The 7,993-nt window shown below is 39.6% G+C and overlaps 1 pseudogene; it reads right to left on the reverse strand.

Moving 5' to 3' along the window:
* Positions 1-484: 484 nt before the first annotated feature.
* Positions 485-2,251, reverse strand: LOC102865289 (annotated as a pseudogene).
* Between the last annotated feature and the right edge of the window lie 5,742 nt (positions 2,252-7,993).

Here is a 7,993-nt window from a genome sequence, read left to right on the forward strand (position 1 = left end):
CCTGGTTGTAGCTTTTCCAGGATACTGGGAAGACTGTTTATGTCTTGGATTAGGACTACTAGAATTCTTCCAAGCTTTTCCTTAATGAAGTTTATTGTCCTTGGTTTTAGTCCTAGATCCATGATCCACCTTGAGTTGGTTTTTGTATATGGAGTGAGGCTGCATAGTGGAGTAGACCCGGGGGAAGGGACTGTAAAACAATGAAATAATTTTTCTTTTACTTTTCCAAGAGGGGAGTGTACTGGGAGGGGAGAGTTTGGAGGGGAGAAAAGTGCAACGATGAATGAATGGAAATCCAAAGTCTCTATAAGTTTTCACTGAAATTAATAAAATTTTTTTTTAAAAATAACGATCACTCTTTCATCTCTTCTCTGTATGTATACACACACACACACACACACACACACTTTTTATAAAGAAGATAAATTTAAAGATAACAATCTTTACTTTTTGAGCTAAATTGTTACTTATTTTAAAGATTACTTCAAGGGATAACTTCAAGTGTTGAAGAGTAATTCAGGACAGTAGTCTTAGGGGCTTCTCTAGCCTTAACAGATAGAGTAAACCGGGATTATTTAAGAATTTAAACTTTTGTTCCACATTTTTCTGTCTTCCTATCAAGATTTGTCTATTTTGTCTTTGATCAGAACTTCTGCAGTGGTAGCTGGGCTCCATTTCTGATTCTAATCGTTCTGATCTTAAGGTAGATAAATCAGTAGTTCCTGGAGATAATTAGACCAGCAGTTTGGTTCTTTCCTGAATTCTAGAGTTTCCTTCTTTCATTTTTGTTTCTGAAAAGTAGAGATCAATAATTATATCTGATATGACTGCTTGTAAATTTTTAAGACTCCAGAAACTAATCACCGTACTGGATTGGATATAAACTGTAATGACTGTATTGCGTAAACCAGTCAACTGTCCGTGAGATCATGCCTTTGAACTAAGAGAACTAATTCTGTGAGAACACTTATGTGGTATGTGTCACATTCCTTAATGGTTACCCATGGCAGACAGTGTTTGGTGGAGCTCTCCAATTAAAACAAGCTTGGAAGCAAGAATGGCATCCACTTCCGTAATAGCTTGCCTCCGGAAACCCTATGAACCTGGAGAAAGGATGAAAGTCACACAAGTGTTGAGGACTTTCATTCATAGGGTCGCTTTGAGTCACCTACAACTCAACAGCACTTAACAACAACAACAACAATTCTGTGAGATGACTGATTACATTTAATTAGCCTCAGCATCTTATATGTATAACATAACTAAAATCAAAACAGATTGACTACCATCGGGTTTCTGATGCTGTAAATATTTTTTTTTTTAAATTTGCACTTAATTCACTTTGTTATACAAAATTCACTATATGGTGGCCACAGATGCAGCCTGGGTCCTCTGTGCACATACTCTGGTGTGAGTCTTTACAAGATGGTCGGTGAATTCCTGGTAGGAGTCTTGGTGAACACAGTCTCTTTCCAGAGATCTGGGGTCAAGTAGCTGTAGGTCTTGGAGATGGCATCAAAGATGGCCTTGGCTAAGCTGCTCAGGGTAGCTGTGCAGTCCCTGGCTGAGGTGTAGCAGTCCTCAATTCCAGCCATCAGCAGGAGCTTCTTAGGCACAGGGGCTGAGACAATTCTAGTGCCTCGGGGTGCAGGGATCAGATGTACCAACACAGAACCACAGTGCCCTGTCAACTTGTAGGGAATGGTGTGAGGTGTGCCAATCTTGATTTTCCCAGTAGCCACACCACACAGGGACAATGGAGAGCTTGGCCAGGATAGTAGCCCCATGGATGGCAGTAGCTACATCCTTGGAGCACCTGACGCCCAAGCCAACATGTCCATTATAGTCTCCGATGGTGGCAAAGGCCTTGAACCTTGTTGGCTGGCTGGCACATGTCTGATTCTGAACAGGCATGATTTTCAAGATCTCATCCTTGAGGGATATGCCCAGGAAAAAGTCTACGATCTCAGACTCCTCGATGGGCAGTGAAAAGAGATAAATCTCTTTCAAGGATTTGATCTTCATATCTTTGACCAGACAACTCAGCTTGATGATGGGGAGCCACTCCTTGTCCTCGGCTTTGCCTCCTCGAGCTCCGCAGCCCCTCCCACAGCCCCATCCACGGCTTGGGCCCCCAGACCCGCAGACCATTGCTGAAGCCTCCGTGGAAACCATGGAGACCGCCTCTGCCTCCCATCCCAGGGCCTCTGGGGCCTCCAGGCCCTCCCACTGCACCAGCATCATCAGCCATTTGGTGTTCATGGATAAGAAACGAGGCTGTAAATCTTCACGAGGGGTTTATCTGTCTTTCTTCTGAGCAGCTGGTGGCTGGAACTGCCAATCTCTCAGCTGTGGTTGTTAGGTGCCATCAAGTGAGGTACACTCAAAACAAACCTATCAACAACAGATCTGAAACCTGTCCTATCTGCACAATTCTCACCAACTCTTACACACTTGCACCCATTGCTGCTGTCACTGTATCAATCCATATTGTTGAGAGTCTCCCCTTCTTTTGCTGACCCTGAATTTTTCCAAGCATGATGTCCTTGTCCAAGGAATAGCCCCTCCTTGCAACATTCCCCATCCTTACCTCTAAGGAATATTGGAAAATTCTGGCTACACTTTTCCCAAGACATACCTGTTTGTTCTTTTGGCAGTCCACGGGATATTCAGTACTCTTCTCCAACATCATAGTCCAATGGCGTAAATTATTCTTCTGTCATCCTCCTTCATTGTTCAGCTCTCAGATGCATGGCAAGTAATTGAAAAGACCATAGTCTGAATCAGGCACACTTTAGTCTTCAAACTGACATCATTTATCCTCAGTACTTTGGAGAGGTCCCTGACAGTGGACTTGCCCAGTACAATACATCTTCTTGATCTGAGTGTTGACCATGGATCCAAATAAGATGAAATAATAGACTTGCAGTTCTTAATGTTGAAATGCAATCCATATCTAAGGCTGTAATCTTTGACATTCTGCAGCAAGAGTTTCAAGTCCTCCTCACTTTTGGCAAGCAAGGTTGTGCCACCATCAAAACACAGGTTGTTGATGAGTCTTCCTATAATCCTAATGCAACATTCTTCTAATAGCTCAGTTTAACTAATAATTTGCTTAGCATACAGGTTGAATAAGTGTGGGTAAAGGATGCTTTTCCTGTTTTAAACCATGTAGTGTTTCCTTGTTCTGTTCAGACAACAGCCTCTTGTTCTATGTATAGATTTCACATGAGAACAGTAAGTATACTGGAATTCCCATTCTTCATGTTATCCATAGTTAGTTTTGATCCATACAGTCGAATGCTTTTGCCTAACCAATAATACAAAAATAAACAACTTTCTGGTATTCTCTGCCTTCAGCCTAGATCCATCTGACATCAGCAATAATATCCCTCATTCCACAGACTTTTCTGAATCCCATTTAAATTTTTTACAATTCCCTGTTGATGTACTTTTCCAATAATTTTAAAATAATCTTCAGCAAGATTTTATTTGCATGTGCTATTAATGGTATTATATGATATTTTCTACATGCTGCTAGATCACCTTTTTAAAAAAATGAGAACAAATATAGAAATCTCCTCCAGTTGTTTGGCCAGGTCTTCTAATTTCTTTGCATAGATTAGTGAGCACATCCAGAACTGCATCTGTTTTACTGCAGCAGTTCAACTAATGTTTTAATAATCCTTGGGGCCTAGTTTGATGCCAATGCTTTAGTTGCAGGTTGAACTTCTTCTTTCAATATTATTAGTTCTTGATCATATGTTCCTTCCTAAAATGGTTCAATCCTGACAAGTTATTTTTGTACAGTGACTCTGTACATTCCTCCCATACTCTTGTAATGTTTCCTGTGTAATTCAATATTTTGCATATAGAAACTACTGAGAATAGTGGGAACTCAAGAATGCTGATTCTGTGCTTATGTGACATCAGTACATAAACCAAGAAGCAATTGTTCCAGTCGAACCAGGGGACATTGCATGGTTTTAAGTCAGGAAAGATATATAATAATTGTATCCTTTCCCCATAATTGTTCAATTGATATACTGAGAAAATTAATCAGGAATCTGGACTCTAAGAAGAATGTTGAATCAAGATTAGAGGATGAATCCACCTCCTGTGTTATGCAGATAACACAACTTGCTTGATGAAAGCGAAAGAGGCTGGAAGCATCTCCTGCAGAAGATCAATGGCTATAGCCTTCAATATGGATTAAATCTCAACTCCCCCCAAACCTCCACAAATATCCTCATCACTGTACCAGTGGGTAACATCATGAAAGATGGAGAAAAGATTGAAGTCGTCAAGGAATCATTTTTACCTGGATCTATAGTCAACATTCATGGTAACAGCAGTTAAGAAATAAAAAGACGTGTTGCATTGGGAAAACATGCTGTTAAGGACCTTTCCAAACTGCTAAATACCAAGTGTTGATGTCAGAAATCATGGCATTATATAACAAGTTAAGCATTTGGGACAATGTAGACTCAACACTTCTTTTTTTTTAAAAAAAATTTTATTTTATTGTTTTTGTGTGAGTGTACCGTCAAATCAGATCTGACTGGTACAGGAGGAGATTGTTCCTCCTTCCGCAGCAGAGCATCTGATGGATTCAAACCGTGCGCCTCTGGGATTGTAGTTGCAGCTCCTTACCACTAAGCCACCAGAGCTCCACTGACTCAACACTTCTTATAACTGGTCTGCCACTAGTCTTAGTGGAATTAATTATGAATACAATTAATGTCAGAGTTATGGGGTTTGCTACAAAGGTCTCTGTAAAAGGTGTCTTTGGAGAAAAAGGGGTAAACAAAATAGTAAGAAATCTTTGGTCTCTGGAATAGATAAGGAATACCCATGGATTAATGCAGGTATTATGAGGCAGCCAATTTCTGAAGGCAAAAGTTATTCATGGGATATGAAGTTAGTGGGCCTAACTCCTGTGAAGCTGGTTAGCTGGGTGTATACAGAAATACAGGATGATAAGGAAAGAGCAAAACTTACAATTCCTTGATTTTTTCTATCAGTAATGGCAGCACATGAAAGGGAAAAAATGTCAGAACTAAGACGGCTGAAATAAAAACTGAACAAACTCTATCCAGAACCAGGATAGAGTTATGTCTCTTCATCTCCAGCTCTACCTGGAAAGGAAAATGCATGTGGGAGCAACCAGAAATACCTCTCCAACCTGTGGTCTCAAAAACAGTAGTCCAGGAGGCAGATAGGCAGGATCAAGAAACTGTTTAACTGGAGGATATGGCATAGGGGAAATGCCCAAGTTTGTAGATTGCTATTGGCGGCTTCCCGAGGAACCGTTAATAAAATGGTTTACAAGAATGGTGAATTTAGAAGCAGCATTTGCGGTTCTGAATACTGCAGAACGGAGGAGCATGTTTGGGTTAATTCAAGACCCACAATTATCTGTACAACAATCATGAATGACATTGCAAAATAAAGTCACACAAGAGATTAACCCAGAGGGGAAAATTAGCTTAATTGAATGAATTATATATGTGATTAGATTTTTTATTCTTCCAAGGGAAACTGCCCCTTTATTCATCTAAATAGCACATGGAACACGCCAGAGGAAGCAGTTGATGTTCTACATATGTAAGCCATGTTGGCATGGCTTTATGGCACTGAGGGCATTCATCCAAAGAATATGCGCCTCCCAGAGGCCACAGCAGAGATGGTAATCATGGGAGCACCTCCCACATGAACATTTGGCTTTGCTGCTGGGGACAAGGCAACAACTGAAAAACTGTGTCAGCTTTTTTGAGACTTCCCCTTACGGGTTTTAAGGGTACAAGGAGCATTAGAAGGATTTGTAGGCAAATCAGAGGAGACTATGAGGAAAAAATTTACCCTAGCAGGGTGGAGATTGCTAGATGGTTTTTCAGGAATGGGATGAATATAGCATTCCTGCTAGGACTTCCAACACAATATTGAACAGATGTGGTGTTAACAGCCATCATGTAGGATTTCTGTTTTATGTGGAAAGCTCTCCTTTCAGTACAATATTCTTGTTGTTAGCTGCTCTCAAGTCAACAGTGACTCATAACAACATTATGAGAATGGCTCTGAGCCTTGCCCGGTTTTGTGTCATCCTCATAATCTCTGATATGTTCAGTCTCCTGGCTTTGGTCATTGTGTAAAATTATCTTGTGGAGAGTCTTCCTATCTTTTTCTGATGTTCGACCTTTCCCAGTATTTTTTCCCACCAACTAGTTCCTCCTGACACATACTCTAAGTATGTGAGACCAAGTTTCACCATCCTTGCCTCTAAGGAACACCCTGACCACACTTCCTCCAAGGCAGATTTATTTGTTCTTTTGACAGTCCACAGGCTAGTCAGTACTTTTCTCCAGCACTACATTTCAAAGATATCAATTCTTCTTTAGTCGTCCTCATAAATTGTCCAACTTTTAATGCATAGGAAACAATTGAAAATGTCATGGTTAGGATCAGGCACACTTTAATCATTAAACTGACATTCTTTTTAAAAAATATTTTTATTAGTTTTCAAATAATAATTTCTTTACATTATGATTCATTCATATACATTGTGTTTTAGACAATCTTTCATTTACATTGTGTTTCATGCAATCATTAATATACATTTTATTTTACATTTTTAAATTAGTTTGCTTACAAAGTTTATATATATTGTGTTTTGCACTATTCTTTCATATTTTATTTCATACGATCATTCTCATATGTTTTATAAAATCAGTCACTATCGGACCTTGTCCATCATTACCCTGTCTTTTAGCCCATATCCTTCACATTTTCTTTCCTCTCCTCTACCCACCAAACTGTGCAGCCCTGTGGTTTCACCCTCACCCCTCTGCTCTTCCCTCCCATGCTTGAGTTCCTGTACATGTTTTACTATTCTTCTATTTTTACAATAATGGTCTTATGCAGTATTTAGCCTCCTGAGACTGTGTTAGTTCACTGAGCATAACATTTTTTCTTTTTTTAATTATTAATTTCAATTAAAACCTATAGAGACTTTGGATTTCCATTCATTCATTGTTGCACTTTTCTCCCCTCCCAACCCTCCCCCCAGTACATTTTCCTCTTGGAAAAGTAAAAGAAAAAGTCTTCCATTGTTTTACAATCCCTCCCCCCAGGTCCACTCCACTATGCAGCCTTTGCTCTGGACTCCTGTCATGACAAAAATACCTAATCACACATCCCTTTTAAACAGTTTTCTTCCTCATCTGTTTCAGTGCAGTATACATTATTTATCCCCATCTTTCTCAGTCTCCTCCCAACCCCAATGTCAGTCCTGTTTTACAACAGTGGCACCATGAAATATTTGTCCTTTTGTGACTGAGATATTTGACTCAGCATAATGTCCTCCAGAGTCACCCATTTTTAATAATATTGCATGAGTTCCTTGTTTTTCAATGCAGCATAGTATTCCATTGTGTGAATATACCACAGCTTCTCTATCCATTCATTTGTTGATGGGCACTTGGGTTGTTTCCAACTCCTTGCAATTGTCAACAAAGCCACGAAAAACATGGGTGTGCATATATCTGCTTGGGTGGCAGTTATAGTCTCTTTGGGATATATTCCCAGTGGTGGAATTTCTGGGTCAAATGGTATCTCTATTTGCAACTTTTTGAGACAGCGCCATACCACCTTCCACAGTGATTGCACCATTTTACACTTCCACCAACAGTGAATAAGCATTCCAGTTTCTCCACAACCTCGCCAGCATTTGTTGTTTGCTGTTCTGTTAAATTTTGCCATTATGACTGGGGTGAGATGATATCTCATAGTTGTTTTGATTTGCATCTCTCTTAGAACTAAGTATTTTGAACATTTCTTCATGTACTTGTTGACCATCTGAATGTCTTCTTTGATGAAGTCAGCATAATATTTTCTAACCTCTCCCTGGTTATATAGTATTTTTCAAAATCATTACTCCTTATAGTGTTCCATTGTGTGAATGTACCACAATTTTTTTAATCCATTCAGTTATGGT

Source organism: Elephantulus edwardii, unplaced genomic scaffold, assembly GCF_000299155.1.
Source record: "Elephantulus edwardii isolate Elephantulus edwardi_28Jun2011 unplaced genomic scaffold, EleEdw1.0 scaffold00095, whole genome shotgun sequence".
NCBI lineage: Eukaryota > Metazoa > Chordata > Mammalia > Macroscelidea > Macroscelididae > Elephantulus > Elephantulus edwardii.